The 17,269-nt window shown below is 39.7% G+C and overlaps 1 protein-coding gene across 1 annotated transcript in view; it reads left to right on the top strand.

The window, feature by feature from the left end:
* The first annotated feature begins 7,731 nt into the window (after positions 1 to 7,731).
* Positions 7,732 to 17,269, top strand: part of LOC124604303 (probable ATP-dependent RNA helicase DDX60) — a 243,057-nt gene continuing 233,519 nt past the window's right edge. The window contains exon 1 of the mRNA XM_047136467.1: positions 7,732 to 7,819. The gene's annotated coding sequence lies outside the window, so the exon portion shown is untranslated. The remainder of the gene's footprint in view (positions 7,820 to 17,269) is intronic.

The following is a 17,269-nucleotide window of genomic DNA, read 5'->3' as shown; positions in this document are numbered from 1 at the left end:
TTGAATTCGTCAAGTAGTAACATATCAATGTACAACAAAACAGGCCAGGGGAGATAGTGTATAAACATATCTCCACTGTGATTGTTTGAACTGAAGGCTACAGTTCACTACATCATTAAATAAAGTTTGTCACTATGAGCTTAAAATATTCATGACATAAAACTGAGAGCTGAATACCTCTTCCCCAAACTGCAAACTAGTGAAACATAACATAAATACAGGTACAGGTGAGCTAGATGTGCAAAAAGTGTGTTAAATAACAGTAGCCTATATATGTGATACACTTGTAGCAAACTCGTCTCAGGCAATCGCACATGTACACTGTAAACAATCAGTATGAAATAACTGCTAAATTAAGAGCAGTTTGACAAATGTGAGCCAGCAGACAAACGTAATCAAACAAAAGAAAAAGTCAAATAACAGGCAGCAGAGGCATAATAACATATTAGCAAATAATTCGAAAAAACTTTTTACAGAATTTACTTTGTTCGTTTAGCAACCAATATGGTTAATTTTTCCACTATTAAAATAATCATCTGATGATGACCTGCTCAGAAGTTGAAACTAGCAGTATTACCATTTGTGTGACCCGAGGCTGAAATATATAATTTAAAAAATCGTTTAAGACAGCTTTTGCTCTAAGGCAGTGTACCTAGTCTGCTGATATTTACAATTCATTGAGATATAATTTACTGCTGTGTGATTTGAGGCAGACTTTGCTTAAAACAGTTACTGATTTAATGCTTAAAAGTAATGTTTTAGCAAGGAAATGTGCATTTCTATTTATTATGTGAATAAGCTAAATAGGAATGGTATAGTTCCTTATGGGAGTTGATGTTTTTGGATACAAGTTCAAAGTTGCTATAGAACGACAAGAGGTGAAAACTTGAGATACTAGTGTTGCATAAAATAAGGAAAAGGCAATCACTTACCTATAGCAGACCGATTCATGGAGCACACTGACAGAAAAATGTACTAACACAATCTTTCGGATACTAACTCTTTTTCTAACAATAGCACACACATTCACACACACAACTGCGCAGGCATTCAAACACATACTCCGATGGCCACATCAGATGAGTTTTGCCATTGCCACAGAAATGTGCCCTTGTGGTTGCGTGTGTTAATGTGTGTTTCATTGTTAGAAAAAGAGTCTTCAAAATCTATTGCGAATGCTGTTTTCTGTTATGTGCAACTGTGTTCCGTGTATCAATCCACTACAAGTGAGTGGTCACCTTTCACTTATTTTACATATTGCTCCATCCAAGAATTTCCATTGTTGTTATACTGTTGATTTCAAGTAGGATAGCAATATTGTTCGTTTTGACACTGTTATATAGTTGGTTGCTGGCTGCAGCCACTTGCTATTAGTTAAGGCTGATTCACACTAGCCATCAACAGACCATCACACCACAACATGTCAACATCAGGATGTATTCACATTGGACGTTTCATCACATCAATCACCTTAGCCCAGTATCGAACAGTGAAAGTGAGATTACAAGATATTATCCATTATAGGAAAATCAGGAGTATAGTACTAGAATTGAGGAATTTACGATGATATAGCTTATTACTGGCCAAAGCAAATTTCATTATGGATATTCTTGATGAATTTTGTACTCCAAATTTTTGAGAAGTTAAACAACATTTCAAAACCACGATATTTATTTGCTAGCAAAAAATATATACATAGAAACCTGTCAAACAATTTTTATAAGGGAATAGAGAGACCCTGTTTACCTTGTCCATTATGTTTTCTCCCATTTAACAAATAACACTTGTGTTCTTCTCCTTCAATAGAGCTCCCTTTGTCACTTAATTGAAGGTTATATAATGAAAATTGTTTCATCAATTTCTGTTCTTATTTATACATGAGGAGGTGTCAACTCTGTTTTGTTATTATAAAACTTAAATAATTTTACTCTTTTACATGTATGCCCCGCTTATGGAAGAACAGTCAATGGAATTTCCAATTAATCATGAAACATTTGCAATTTGGAGTGCTTACAAAGCAAAATAATAAAAATAAAGATTAAGAAGGCACAAAAGCACAAAATACGATACTATGACATAAGTGAGCTTGTGGAAAATATATTAGCGTCTGATTTTAGCAGACGACGACGCATTTCCGGCTCCCTTCGCCCACCTCCCCCCTCAGCCCACAAACGTCACAATAAGAACTTTCTTCTCGAGAAACTTTGAGTTGAAGTTCACAGCCTGTATGAATACTGCCATTGGGGGTGCATTGTGGAATGTTTTGATGTGAGGTGATGGAAATTGGTATTTTCCCTTTTGTTCGTTTAGTTTTATTTTCATATTCCATAGAAAATATTTGCGACAATTATCCATGATGTGGAACATGGTAGGTTCACACATAATATGCTTTTTCTGTGTGAAATCGTGGCTATATGTGGGTCATTTATCAAATTCTATTATTTAAAATACTAGCTTACAACAAAATTTGATGGAAATAACTGAACCACGGCCATGCTACCTACTCAGAAAATTCTTTTATCCAATAACTGAGAAGGAAAGAGAAAACTGTGTCAGTATTTGTGAACTACGATTTATTTGTCTCATAACATACAAATGCTAGTCATTTCATTAGAATATAGCAGACAAGTTAATATATGCTTAATACAACTTCACTCATATATAACAACAGTTAGTAAGATAGATCAGTATTTATACATTAATGTAACATTTTTGTAAAATACTTCTATATTTACATAACAAAACAGTTGATAAACACATCTTGCTCAAATATTCAGTTCATCCTTCATTAAATCTTCACCTGAATAACACATATTCAGTTCATTCTTCATGAAATCTTCAATTGAATTGTAGCATCACTGAAGCAGAGTATCATTAGTGTCCTTTTCAGTGACTCTATGTTCATATTCAAAATCTTCATTGCTTTTAGCTTATTGGAAATTTTCATTATGATATATTGGGAAGTATAAGACATTAATTTAAACTATGGGCAGGGAGTATCTTTATTTCCTGTATTATAAGTGTGATCGAAACAGTTTTCATTGTATAGCTCTAAATTTCTATGAAAAAATTATATCATAGATATACAGGGTGAGGACCATTAATAATTTCAGATTTTTAAATAAAGGGAAACATGATTTCCTTGGATGCACAGCACACATTTTTAAATGATTCTGTAATTTCAGTATGCACAATATGTTGCTTGAGTATTCCCAAAAAACAGTAACATACCTTATGACTGAATGGGAGAAGCTATGGTATGCAATTTTCCTTGTGTCCATGTCAGTGGTATTAGCTAATATTTGTAATGCAAATGTAAAGCTAGATTGTTTACTAGATATTACACATAATTATTCTAGTTCAAATTTTTGTCTAGGTTTAATCTAAAAATTTCACAGAATCCACTTCGTCTGGAGTTTGATTTTTATGGTTTATTTTAATTTCCTGGAATGTTGACTGTTTTGCTTTGAACTGTGTCACGTGGATTTTTGGGATGTTCAGGCTTAATCCATTGAGCTGAAACCATATTTCTAAATGATCTATTTACAATGCAGACAGGCTTATTTTCTGACTCATTATCCTCATTTGATGCACATGCATCTTATACAAATAAAGCTGATGGGTCATTTGTATTCACTGGTATGGCATGAATGTAAATCAGAAATAAAATATGTCCTAAGATAGAACATTGAGGGACTCCTTGTGTTACTGTCTTCCATTTAGTAGAATAATTTATTGCATTTGTAGAGATAATCACTCTTTTCTTCTATTGTGTAGGCAGAAAGTAAGCCAATTTTGAACACTGCCAATAATTTCATAACTGTCAAGTTTATGGATAAAAAGTGCACGATTTACTGACCCAAAGGCTTTTGTGAACTCACAAAAAATCTGTGCAACTTTCTTCTTATTGTCAAATGATTTGTTACTCTTGTAAAAAATCTTGTTCATTGCGTCTGTAATGCTTTATCTACACTGGAAACTAAACCGGTTTTTCGAAATGATCTCATTTGCAGCAGCTTTTTTCGAATACGTTTGACAAGATTGGAAGAAGAGAGATGGGCGAATAACTTCCCATATCTACTCTTGATAATTTTTTCAACAACTGGTGTCCAATTATTCTACACAAAAATTAAACAATGGAAACTCCAGGTGGGAAAAGATATATTGTTACTTACCATAAAGAAAACACACCAAGTTGCAGACAGGCACGATTAAAACACTCTCATATGCAGCATTTGACCACAGCCTTTGTCAGTAAAGACACACACACACACACACACACACACACACACACACACACACATACACACAAGGAAGCACACCTCACGCACACACGACAGCCAATTCCAGCACCTTGAGTCAGAATGAAACATCATGTTGGATGCAAGCAGCAATCTGGGGGGGGGGGGGGGGGGGAGAAGGGGAAGGGATAGTAGTATATGGGTGGGGAGAGAGACGAATGCTGTCCGGGGACTAGGCACCAATAGGTGCAGTGTCAGGACTTTGTGGGGCTGGGTGGTGGGGAGAAAAGAACAAGAAAGGAGAGGAGGGGGAAATATGGGCGGATACATTGGCAGAGAGCTGCAAATAAACATGCTGGGAGACAAGAATGGGGATGAGATGATAAGACATAGGGGGTGGAAACTGTTGGGTGGAGGTTGTGGGGACAGTATGTTACTGTAGATTGAAGCCAGGATAATACAGGAGAATGTGTTGCAAGGATAACTCCCATCTGTGCAATTCAGAAAAGCTGCTGGTGGAGGGAAGGATCCAGATGGCTCAGGTAGTGAAGCAGCCATTGAAATCTAGTGTGTTATGTTCTGCTGCATGTTGTGCCACAGGGTGGTCTACTTTGCTCTTGGTCATAGTTTGGCGGTGGTCATTCATCCTGGTGGACAGATGGTTGGTAGTCATACGAATATAAAAAGCTGTGCAATGATTGCAGCAGACCTGGTAAGTGACATGGATGCTTTCTGAGGTGGCCTGACCTCTGATAATCCTGTGACAGGACTGGAATAGGAAGTGCGGGGTGGGTGGATTGGGTAGGTTTTCACCTGGGCCTTCCACAGGAATATGAGCCTTGTGGCAAAGGGCTGGGATTGGGAGTGGCATAGGGATGGACTAGGATGTTGTGTAGGTTGGGTGGGCTATGGAACACCACTTTAGGAAGGGTGGGAAGTATTTTGGGTAGGATGTCACTCATTTCAGAGCACAATGAGACCCTCAGCATACTAAACAAGGGAGTTTTGTCACTGCAGATATGCTGTCCTTGCGTAACCAGGCTATATGGGAGGGATGTTTTGGTGTAAAAGTGATGACAGCTTTCAGAATGCAGGTACTGTTGTTGGTTGGTGGGTTTAATGTGGACAGGGGTGCAGATGCCGCCATCAGAGAGGAGGAGGTCAATATCTAGGAAGGTGTCACACTGGGGTGAGGAAGACCATGTGAAGGAAATGTGAGGGAAGGGGTTAGGGTTGTGAAGGAATGATGATAGGGAGTCTTGGCCGTGGGTCTAGATCATGAATATATCAAAAATGAACCTGAAGTAGACTAGGGATTTGGTATTTTGGGAGGCTAGGAAGGTCTCCTCTAGATGACATATAAAAATGTTGGCATAAGAGGGTGCCATGTCGTTGCCAATGGCTGTGCCATGGATTTGTTTATATACCTTCACTTCAAATGAGAAGTAATTGTGGGTTACTAACTTTATCATAATCTGTTGCAATGTTCCTTGATATGGGAATTTGTCTTTGCTCTGTACTTGTCATTTACTGACCTTCTGTTTATCACATCGTTTATAACAAGTTTAGAAGCTTTGTAGATGTCTAGCTGTTCAAATGATGTTTCTTGTCTCACTGTAAATTTATTCCTCGTTGCTGTTTCAGAGACAATTTGTCTTCACGTGTCTGAATACAACTTTGTGGTCCCAGCTGCATTCATCATGTGAAGCTTCTCCCAAACACAATATGTTATTCAGATGTTTACTCTTTGCTGAGGTTGGATTCCTGGATGTACATCAATTTTTGCATTTGGTACTCCAACCTTTTTAGGATTCCATACCTCAGTTGATAAAAAAGGAAGCCTTATAGGCTCATTGTGTTGCTATCTGTCCAACTGTTAAGAGCCCTTTTTCTCAGGAATGGGTAGGTCTATCAAGTTCAGATTTATGTCACATATTAAAGTCACTTGGCGCTGTAAGTCATTGCAATCAAAGAGATATGGTCATTTATGCCACATACTTTGATACTCGCAAACTTATGCATCAAAACTTATAAGTACTTCTCTTTAGCCTAAAATCGTGAAATTTTGTGCGGAGTAAGGTTTCACAGTCTAAGTTAAGAAAAAAATCCGAAACCTGTTAATTTGTAACTAAATCACGTTAAATATGTTTCTTGTCATTTGTTACCTATCTGTCTGTCTGTCTGCCCATCTGTTAAGACCTCTTTTCTTCAGAATGGATAGGCATATCAAGTTCAAATGCTTAGCTCTATGGTCCCTTAAAGGTGTACAAAATTTAAGGTTCTAAGTCAATACAATTAAAAGTTATAGCCATTTCCATATATTTTGATACTCACAAACTCGCTCAGTAAAACCTATAGGGTACTTCCCATTGACCTAGAATCATGAAAGTTGCCAAGAAGCAGGGCTTATCAGTATAAATTAAGGAAAAATATCTGAAAATTCTTAAAGTGTAATTATATCACATAAAAATACCTTTTTTGCTATTAGAATTTTCATTGGATTCATCATACATCAAAAGTATAGAAGAAAATGTTACTGCATGCAAACATAAATTATAAGTTGTAGTTATTGTTTTCGTAAGTAAATAACAACATTTTGTTTAATATTCCCTCTCTTCATATAGAAACTGAAGACCTCAGCTAGCTCTCTTCCGTATGTCCGGGCTACTCTCAGGAACTGCTATAGACAATTGGAATTCCAGAACCAATATCTTGCCAGTATTGATGTCGATAGTAGGCAAAAATCGATTCCAGGGATGGACGAATTACCTGTATACATAATTAAGTTTGTACAGAGCCCTCAGTGCACGAGTCCTGCTCGCACATGGCCAATTTTTTAGCATACTGTCGTCCATATCGCCAATCTCATCTTTGACAGTATTAGTTTCATCATTGGGAAGTTTATTTACTCTTGTATGTTGCTTTAGCCTGTTTAAATTTATTTATTGACTACAGTATTCAGTTTGTTCCACAACTGCTACGCATTCTTTTGAGAAATAATATATCGCTTCGCTGATTTACGCATCTTTGCCCATTACTGATATTTTACTCATTTTCTTGGTTATAGTCCACAACAACTGGTGTTTTCACGCACCTACAGTTCTGTTGACGCTTCAGGTCTTCATTTTCCTCCGTCAATAATCGGACCTCACTTTTCAGAATCTCTATATCACGTAACAGCACTTTTATAATTTCATCTTCCGACTTCACTGCCAATGCTAAATACGGGTACTGTTCTAAACGGCCATTGTAAATTGTCACTAATGTATTTTAAACATACTTTGACGCATTTTTCAAGTACTGGTAACTAAAAGTTGCACGTAATTCAGAAAATTCCTTTAATTAAACGTTTATGGTACTTCCCTCACGAGTAATAATTGTTTATTTTATTTTGTAGAGCCTTTGGTTTCGCGGATACGAAAATGCCTGTAAATGTTGGCATCCGATTGGCCAGCCTGACTGGTAAATCACCGAAAGACAACTTAAAGAACTTGAAAGCAAGGGACTATGCTGCTAGGCGCGATGAGGGCAACGTAAGTGGCAGGTGTGTCAGTGGAAACTAGCACAAAAGTTCATAGGTACGTTGTTTACATTTTTACCACTAGCTGTAGAAACTCGAATTGTGTGAAGTAGGTGGAGAGTTAATTACGTTGAATGGCTTTAATTCAGTCAATGTTTATTTTAATACTGCATTTTGATGGTAACCTACCTAATAGTTTTGGGCTTGCAATTAACGCGCTGCAATGAAAACTATGTAACTGTTTGAACATATGTGTATTAATGTGTGTGTTGGTATTAGCCATTTAAATCGAGAATGACACCGCGACCGCGGTAAACAACCTGGTACGTAAGTTACGAACAGATGGCAGCATAAGCAACGCTCAGCCTCAGCGAAGATGGTAGATGCCCGACTGCCCGTGGTTGTTCCTGTACAAGTGTACATGGACGCGATTAGAGACCTCAGTTTTTACTGGCGTATGCAACGTTCAAATAACTGTGGGAATGCAGCCGGGTGACAAGTTATTGGGACACGAATGCGATTATTATTTTTTTGTGTGTGTAATCAATTAGTCTTTTCAATAACCTTGAATCAACTGATGAATGCGAGGTGTCACGCAGGCATTGATAAATCATTTTGAATACTTACGAGAGCAAAGGAGAGCATTGAAATTGTTTTGTTAACTCTAAAAGTGCAAATCAACACACCAGTGTGGCATTGGTACGTGATGACACGTAGAAGAAAACTAATTTCTGAGCTTTGTAATTCCTTATAGAGTATTCGTTGTCGATCTGAAATATGTTGCAAGACTACATAACGCGTGTACTTACACAGAGTAAAATCGGCAAAAAGTAGCGAAACAGTCTCTTCGTAGTTGCATCTGCAGTTGCATTTGTTGTCCATTACACGTTGTAAATATGTATCCCGTTTACACAGTGCGTAATAATTGTTGCCCAGTGGTATCGTGTAATTAAGTGTATTGTAAGAAATGACTGTAGGACAAATAATACAAGAAATGTAGCAGCTGTGTATTCAAATTTGCACATTTTGTATAACTTGACAGTGTTCATGCAACAGGTATCTCACACAAATTAGTGGAGTTCGTCCACCACATTTTCGTTTATGTGGTGATGTACATTTTAGTTTGATCCACACTTCTTTCGTAATAAACAGGCTGCAGTGTATTGATGAATGAAAGCTTACTTATCGTTGATTATTACAGACCAATAATTTCTGTCATTGGAAGTGAAAATAATTAAGTTGGAATGTCTGTGCAGTATATGGATGTCACATGCCCTAACAATTTATTTTCTTAACTTTTCTCCAGACACACATCGAAATTTGGAGATTGGCGTTGCATTTCTGTTGTTGTCAGTATCTATTATATCATTGAAAAGGTGCTTTTGCAAGCTGTCTACAAATGTGAAGGAACAAAGTAATACATGCAACTGAATAGGAATAATATCATTTTATCAGTCACCCAGGTCTCCCATAAATTATCCAGTTTTCTAAGTAAGATTATCGAAAATAAATTGGTAGCTTGATGTTTAACTGTGCTTATTGTAAATAATGGGCTTTCACTCTTACAGCTGTTTTATGAGTTACTGTCATTACTTCATATGTGAAGAAAACGGACATAGATTGGCATAAGATGTTGCAGCTGGGATGAAACCTGTGGGGGAGGGGGGGGGGGTTAAAATGAGCAAACCAATATGAAACTAGTCGGGCAGTAACAGACTGAATTTTCAAAACATAATACTTGGTAGTTGATTCATATGTTACTCAGTGTTGATCTAATATGTTGTTAGTCATCACAAGGAATAGGATTGTTCTAAATGCCTAGTAGTATTTGTTGACAGGGTTGAATGCTTATGACAGTAACTATAAATGAAGGGTATTCTTTGATAGATTTGTTTGTGAGCAAATATATGACAGCTATTTACTCTAACAATGTGTGTACAGTGGAATTTGGAACTTAAATTCTTATCGTTTGATTTTAACACAGCTCATAAAATTTTGATACACGTTTTGTGCATTCAGCAGTTGTCACGTACACCTTTCTGTGAATTAGTAGAGCTTTATCTTTTAATAGGTCATTGAACACTTAAGTTAAATGAAACCATTGAATCTCAAATTTTCAAAGTACTGGATGCCATTATTAGCAGACCTTTGTGTCATTTTATTTGCAGATATTATTTCTCTCCCACCAGAACCAAGTGTGTTGTATTGTGCTTAGCCTGGATGTACTGGTGTTGAACTTCAATGGTGTTGATAGACATTTTCATTAACTAGAAGTTTTCCAACAAGGGAAGGAGAGGCAGTGCTGTACAGTTCCATATAATTGTGCACCAATGCCCCCCTGTCAGCAGTCAACACATGAGAAGTAGTATGAAGATTGGGAGGTGTGTTGATTCAAATGGAGAGAGTGAATCGAATTGAGCAATCTACATCTGCGTGGTTACTCTGCAGTTCACATTTAAGTGCCTGGCAGAGGTTTCATCAAACAATTTTCATACTACTTCTCTACCATTCCCCTCCCGAATGGCGCGTGGGGAAAAAGAACACCTAACTCTTTCCGCTTGAGTTCTGATTTCTCTTATTTTATGATGATGATCATATCTCCCTACATAGGTGTGTGTCAACAAAATATTTTCGGATTTGGAAGAGGAAGTTGGTAGTTGAAATTGTGTTCGCTAATCCCTGTATCCGTCGTGACTCTCTGTATTAGATCAGGATTATTTGTGGCTAAGAGGTCAAGTGTGTTTTCGCAACCATTTACAATTCATATGGGTTCATGTACTAATTGTTTAAAGCAATTTTCAGAGAAAGCATTTAGTACAATTTTGGAAGATATTTTCTGTCTACTACTGGCTTTGAACATGTATCTTCACCAACAAATCAAGGGTCAATTGAAGTCTCCACCAATTATAACTGTATGAGTGGGGTACTTATTTGTAATGATATTAAAGTTTTCTTTGAACTGTTCAGTTATTATATCATCTGAATTTGGGGGGGGGGGGGGGGGGGTGGTAGGAGCAGGAGTTATTTTGGTATGGCTGTTGAGTATAACCTCTACCCATAGTAATTCGCAGGAACTATCTGTTTCAACTTCGCTACAAGATAAACTATTACCAACAGACACAAACACACCACCACCTACTTTATTTAATCCATCCTTTCTGAACATGGTTTGCGCCTCTGTAAAAATTTTGACAGAATTTTATTTCCGGCTTTAGCCAGCTTTCTCTTCCCATTAAGATTTCAGCTTCAGTGCTTTCTATTAGCGCTTGAAGCTCTGGTACAGCTACAACAATTTAACAATTTAAAACAACAATATCGACTGTTGCTTGGGCGATTCTCGTTGTTTCTTTGCCCTGTACCCTTTGAGACTGGAGCCCTTTTTGATCTTTCCCGAGACTCTAACCTAAAAAAAAACCCTAGTCCACACCATACAGTCCCTGCTACCCATGTAGCTGCATCCTGTGTGTAGTGGACACTTGAACTATTTAGCGGAACCCGAAACCCCACCACCCTATGGTGCAAGTCTAGGAATCTGCAGCCTACACGGTTGCAGAATTGTCTGAGCCTCTGATTCAGACACTCCACTTGGCTTTGTACCAAAGGTCCGCAATCAATCCTGTCGACAATGCTGCAGATGGTGAGCTCTGCCTTCATCTCGCTAGCAAGACTGGCAGTCTTCACCAACTCAGATAGCCGCTGGAAACCAGAGAGAATCTCTTCCAATCCATAGTGACACACTTCGTTAGTGCCAAGATTAGCCACCACCTGCAGTAGGCTGAACTTGTACCCTTCTTGGCATCCGGAAGGACCCTTACCACATCTTCATCTCGGATTATTGGATGACTCCCCCCACGTGGTATGCACATGAAGTGCACATTGGCTTTTTTTCCGTCCTTAGCTGCCATATCCCTAAGGGGCTCCATCTCCCGTCTAACATTGGAGCTCCCAATTACAAGCAATCCCACCCGCTGCCGCTTGTCCAAACCTCTCGGGAAGACCGGCCACTGCCGCAAGAGGCAATGCCACCCTTGCTGGTCCAGAAGTACTTTCAGCAGTGGGTAGTACCTCAAACCTGTTATGGAGTCGTAAGGGTACAGCCTTGCGGCCAGCACCAACTTTTTACTTCCATCCAGGGATTTGCGACCCAACCGTGGTTCACCAATCACTATCGGGCAAGTGAAGTGCAGGGATGTCTGAATCCAAGGGCGCAGTGGCATCAGAGATCTCAGGCGATGCTACAGGTTCCGGAGGTGCCAAAGCACTCGCCTTGGGTGTCCCAATGTCACCACGGCCCAGGGCAACAGCCTGGAGCCTGTCGACCACAGCCAACACAGCTTCCAGATGTTTACGGACGGTGGACAATTCCACCTGAATCCGTACACAACAGGCACAGTCCCTATCCATCCCTAACAATTTTTTTCCTCTCTCTCACCTCACAAGCCATTCAAAACAAATAGATGACTGACAAATATGGGAATTTACACTATATGGGTACTAAAACGCGATGCTACAACTCTCAAATACTATAACATGCCCGAAATTTGTGAATTAAACAGTGCAAGTACCCAAAAACATGCAAAGAAATTAAGAATTAAAGTATAAAACAAGTGAGCTAAGAGTGCGACCGAGCGAGGTGGTGCAGTGGTTAGCACACTGGACTCGCATTCGGGAGGACGACGGTTCAATCCCGCGTCCGGCCATCCTGATTTAGGTTTTCCGTGATTTCCCTAGATCACTCCAGGCAAATGCCAGGATGGTTCCTTTGAAAGGGCACGGCCGACTTCCTTCCCTAATCTGAGCTTGTGCTCCGTCTCTAATGACCTCGTTGTCGACGGGACGTAAAACACCAATATCCTCCTCCTCCTAAGAGTGCGACTTGCTGGTGGCTGCTGCTTATCTAATGGCGGCAGGGAGCTCACTGCCTGTGACCAACCGACACTGGCTGTTCAAAACAGAAACAGATGACTGACGACTACGCGAATTTACACTATTCAGATACTAAAACACCATGCTACAACTCTCAATTACTATAATACCCCGAACTACTGCAATGTAGAAATTTATGGCACCAGTTGACTAGAAGAAGGGGCTGTTTGATAGGACACATCCTGGAGCATCAAGGAGTTGTCAGTTTGGTAATGGAGGAAGTGTGGAGGTAAAAAATAGAGAGAGAGCGAAGTATGAATACTGTAAGCAGGTTCAAATGGATGTAGGTTGCATTAGTTACTCAGAGATGGAGAGACTTCTGTAGGATAGACTAGCTCTCCACAGAGCTTCACCAGATCAGTCTTTATAGACTGAAGACCACAGTAACAGCAGTCTTGTGTGTAGGTTATCAGTTCACACTGTCAGTTCCCTTTGTTTGCTTGTATGTTTGCAACAGTTCAGAAGTGCCTTTGCAGCTGCCCTTCTCCTTGACTCTTGATGTACTTAGGACAGATGTTGCCAGTGGCAAACAACAGATTCAGTAGATTGTTATAAGCATCTTCATTGACTGTGTAAGATTAGTTATTGTGTGTATCTTGAATGACGTCGTTCTGGGATATGATTACAGTTTCAGATTTCTACCGTTGTCTGAAGTTAGATGAGAAGTTTGCTAGAAGAAACTTGTGGTCTAGAGTATCTCATAACAAGAGAGAGATATGTTCTGGTATTTGTGAAGTGGTGTATGCATTTTACTGTAGTTTATAAAACTAATTTCCGAAACACAGTATTTCCTTTGTCTTGTTATTCAGCAGGTTACATGAACAATGGTTAAGAGGGCAATAGAAGGATCGTTTTATGCCCACCCCTGATACTGAGTTTTGCCCAAACAATCTCACATTCAGCTTTGATTTCTGTGTCAGTAGATTTGAGTTTCTTGTCTACTGCTACAAATACACCAACCCCATTTCCCATTTGCCTATCCTTCTCATATACACTTAAATTTTCCTAAAGAGTCTCAGCTATCAATTTCAAGTTCCAACCAACTTTCTGTACCTTGTATTATGTGAATGTCACTGCTTTTCTTGAGTGCTTCAAACTCTTGCACCTTGTTGTGATTGCTTTGACAGTTAACAATTAGGATTTTAATATTCTCATGTGTGGGAGGCATTTTTTTCTATCTTACACTGATACTTCTGTGTTTCCTACAGCTATCATTGTCTAGATTGGACGGAGAGTCACCTACTCTAAAAGACTGTTGTGTGCACTCCACACACTGTGAGCTACCTGAGTAGCAGCCTCTGATGTATAGTACATACGTGACTCACTTGGGGGGATCTTACATTTCTCAACCCTAAGGCGTAGACAAGGGAGTTGTAGCCTACCTCGTCACAGAACTCTTGAACTCTCTGGTTCAGTCCTTCCACTTGACTCGGAACCAAAGGGCCATGCTTGTTTCTGGGGGCAGTGCTGCAAATTGTGAGCTTTGTTGAAACTCCTCACGTGAGGCTGGTATTCTGGTATTCTCAACCTTCTCTGCCCATCGCTAGAATGACCCAAGAAAGACTTCAGAGCCCAGACAACAGGCATCATTTGTTTCAGTGTGTGCCACAAAGGACCTCAAACTTTTTGGTTAAGGGGATTGTTACAACACCCTGAGTCCTCCCTGGTTCCCATCCACCCTGTACGGGACACCTAGATCTACCAGTGACCAGTGGTGCATACAGAAAAACCTCAAGGAGGGGGCACTCAAGATATCTTGACCTACCTTTACTTTTACTGTAATAAAAAATAATAAAGTCACATGCAAAATTTACGAAAGTTTTACTTAAACTGATTATACACATATACAAGACAATGCCATCTTATGACATGAAAAACTTACAATTGTGGTTCTCTTCCTTAAATGATGAATTCTGTATGCCTATTCTTCCTGGCAAATTCATTCTTCAGTCGTAATACCTCTGCATCTGAATGTAAAGTAGCTTCTTATTAGGCGAATAGTCCGTATTTATGACACTACATATCAATGGTTCTCTGTAAAAGAAAATAGTAGAATATTTGCGACTTTTCTTGAACAAATGCCAGACAGAATAATGTATCGAGATCACTAGAGTGGCTGCAACTTTTCTCGTAGGTATGTGTTAGCTATCTATGTGCCAGACAGAAAAGTATAAAATACGGTGAAACGGACGTGCGTGCTGCATAGGAAAGTACGACTACTAGATAACTTGATTCAGTCAACTGGCGGGGGCATCGCGGATGGCATCGCAGGCGGCACCACAACGCGGGGAAGGGGTGTGTGCCCCGCACACCCCCCATATGTATCTGCCACTGACACACCACTTGCAGTCAAGTGGATGGGTAATAGCAGATCCTGTACTTTCTGCAGAGGACACAAGATCTACAGGAGATGGTTTACGGGGCACTCAACTGCGCAGTTATCAGCGCCCATACAAAGTCCCAATTTTTACACAGTCCAATTTTTTTGCATAGTCCAATCTAGCCACTGTCACAAATGATGATGATGATGATGATGATAACAACACAAAGACGCAGTCCCCGGGTAGAGAAGATCCCCAACCCGGCCAGGAATCGAATCTGGGACCCCATGATACAGAGGCAGCAACGCTAGCCACTAGACCACGAGCTGCAGACTCCACAGGAGAGGATAGTACTTGCGTTAACTTTGGTACAGGTATCACAGGCACATAACTCTCAGGAGCTCTTCCAACGTACCAATTTGCAGCAGCTGCCAATTGTTTGACGCAGTTAGGGCAATTTCCAGCTGCTTGCAAATGTCAACCAATTCGTTCAGTGTTTGAGAACAGCATTCACAGTGGGGCTGCATTTTGGCTGGTGCAGTGTATCACAAGGCAATGAACACATAACTTTAAATTAACCGTGCTGATTATTTCTTAATCTGTTGAGCTAAAAAGTTGCCAATTCCCTATAAGAATTGAAGTAGATATACAAAACGAGGTTTCTATTAAGGCAACATTAAAACCTGTGGTAAAAATTACTAGTTTCCTAAAACATTTTGATGTTATAGTTGTTAGCAAACTTGATAACAGAGTTAATTTATGATAAATGCAGATAATATATAGGGCTATTCCTCTTTAAGGGAAAACTTGATGTAACACAATATTTAGTTAGAAATTCTACTACAGTAACTTAAATCACAAACGCTGATTTGTTACAGATTGCTCATAGGTTATGCAAAGGACAATGCTAAGTTCCAAAAATTCTCAATAACACACATTTACTTGCATTGATATACAGTGATATTCAGGGGTGATGTGTACTTGGGCTGAACTGTGAACCATAAACATTGATTTTCTGTGAATTAAATTGCGTGTGCAAAAAACCTCGTATCACTAACTTACAAAAATATAGTTTTGTAAATATCCAAAAATTCTGAAACCATCTATTTCTCACATAATTGTGCCATAAAATCAGAGAAACATTGTTTTGAATGAGGATAGACCTACCCTCCTAAAAAATTTTGAAAAAGTTCATTTTAAGCACAGTTGACAATATCAGTACTAGTTTGTCGTGACACTTGTGAATGTTCAAAATTTCACAATACAAATGGGTACTGATACAATCAGTGAAAGACTATGCAGAAGAAGCGACGTGAACAGTAAAATATGCAAATCTAGAACTTTAAATCAACTCGTGGTCTTGTGCAAGGAGCCTCACAGAAGGGGAAATTCTTATGTCAGCTTTTATATAAAAATAAAAATGCATATTGCAGGAATTTTTCACTTAGCTGATTCTATGCACGCTTCTACTCTGGTGTGCCGAAGGAGAAAACTGCAGCCTAAGTTTATTTTGATCAAAATCACTAAAATGTGCAGCACTAACAAAGCACATCTTCTATCTGATCACCCCACTCCCCTGCGTGTTCGGGGGTAAGAATAGGCCCGCGGTATTCCTGCATGTCGTAAGAGGCGACTAAAAGGAGTCTCAAACGTTTTGGCCTTCGTGTGATGGTCCCCTAAGGGATTTGACCACTACATTCAAAATTTTCTGTTAGTGCGTACCATTTGGAGAAAGGCGCCTTATGTGGTGTATTATATATCCATCTTGCCCTAAGATCTGGCACACCCAGTATTGTCATGGAGTTGGCCTTACACCGAGCTTCCGGCCACATCAGCTGCAGTGTGTTCCGGGTAGCATACATGCCCTCCATTGTGCACTTCCATCTTCGCCCTTGAGATACACGTGGATATTCCACACCCAACATCCAGCACGGTAGCCAGTCCGTTGTGGTGGGGTCATCATGTACCCTCTTGGTGGTAGCCCCCTGACTACACAGGGATCGCACTGCTGATGCCTGAGCTGCTACCTCCCCACGTATACCGAGGAGTAGATGCCTATCCCTCTGGGGCATCAGGATTCTCGGCAAAGGCCATCCTGCCAGGTGGTCTTTGATGTGGCTGGGTGGCGCCCGTGGGGAGGGCCCCTGGTCGGAGTGGATGGCATCAGGGCGGATGACCCGCAATGAAGCGTGGTACATCATCTCTCGCTGGTGGCCCTCCACCAGCAGTCTCTAAGCAATCAAGGTCTAACCTCAACGGGA

This window comes from Schistocerca americana, chromosome 1, assembly GCF_021461395.2.
Source record: "Schistocerca americana isolate TAMUIC-IGC-003095 chromosome 1, iqSchAmer2.1, whole genome shotgun sequence".
NCBI lineage: Eukaryota > Metazoa > Arthropoda > Insecta > Orthoptera > Acrididae > Schistocerca > Schistocerca americana.
Note: the sequence above shows the minus strand (reverse complement) of the source record. Positions and strands in the feature narration are given on the sequence as shown.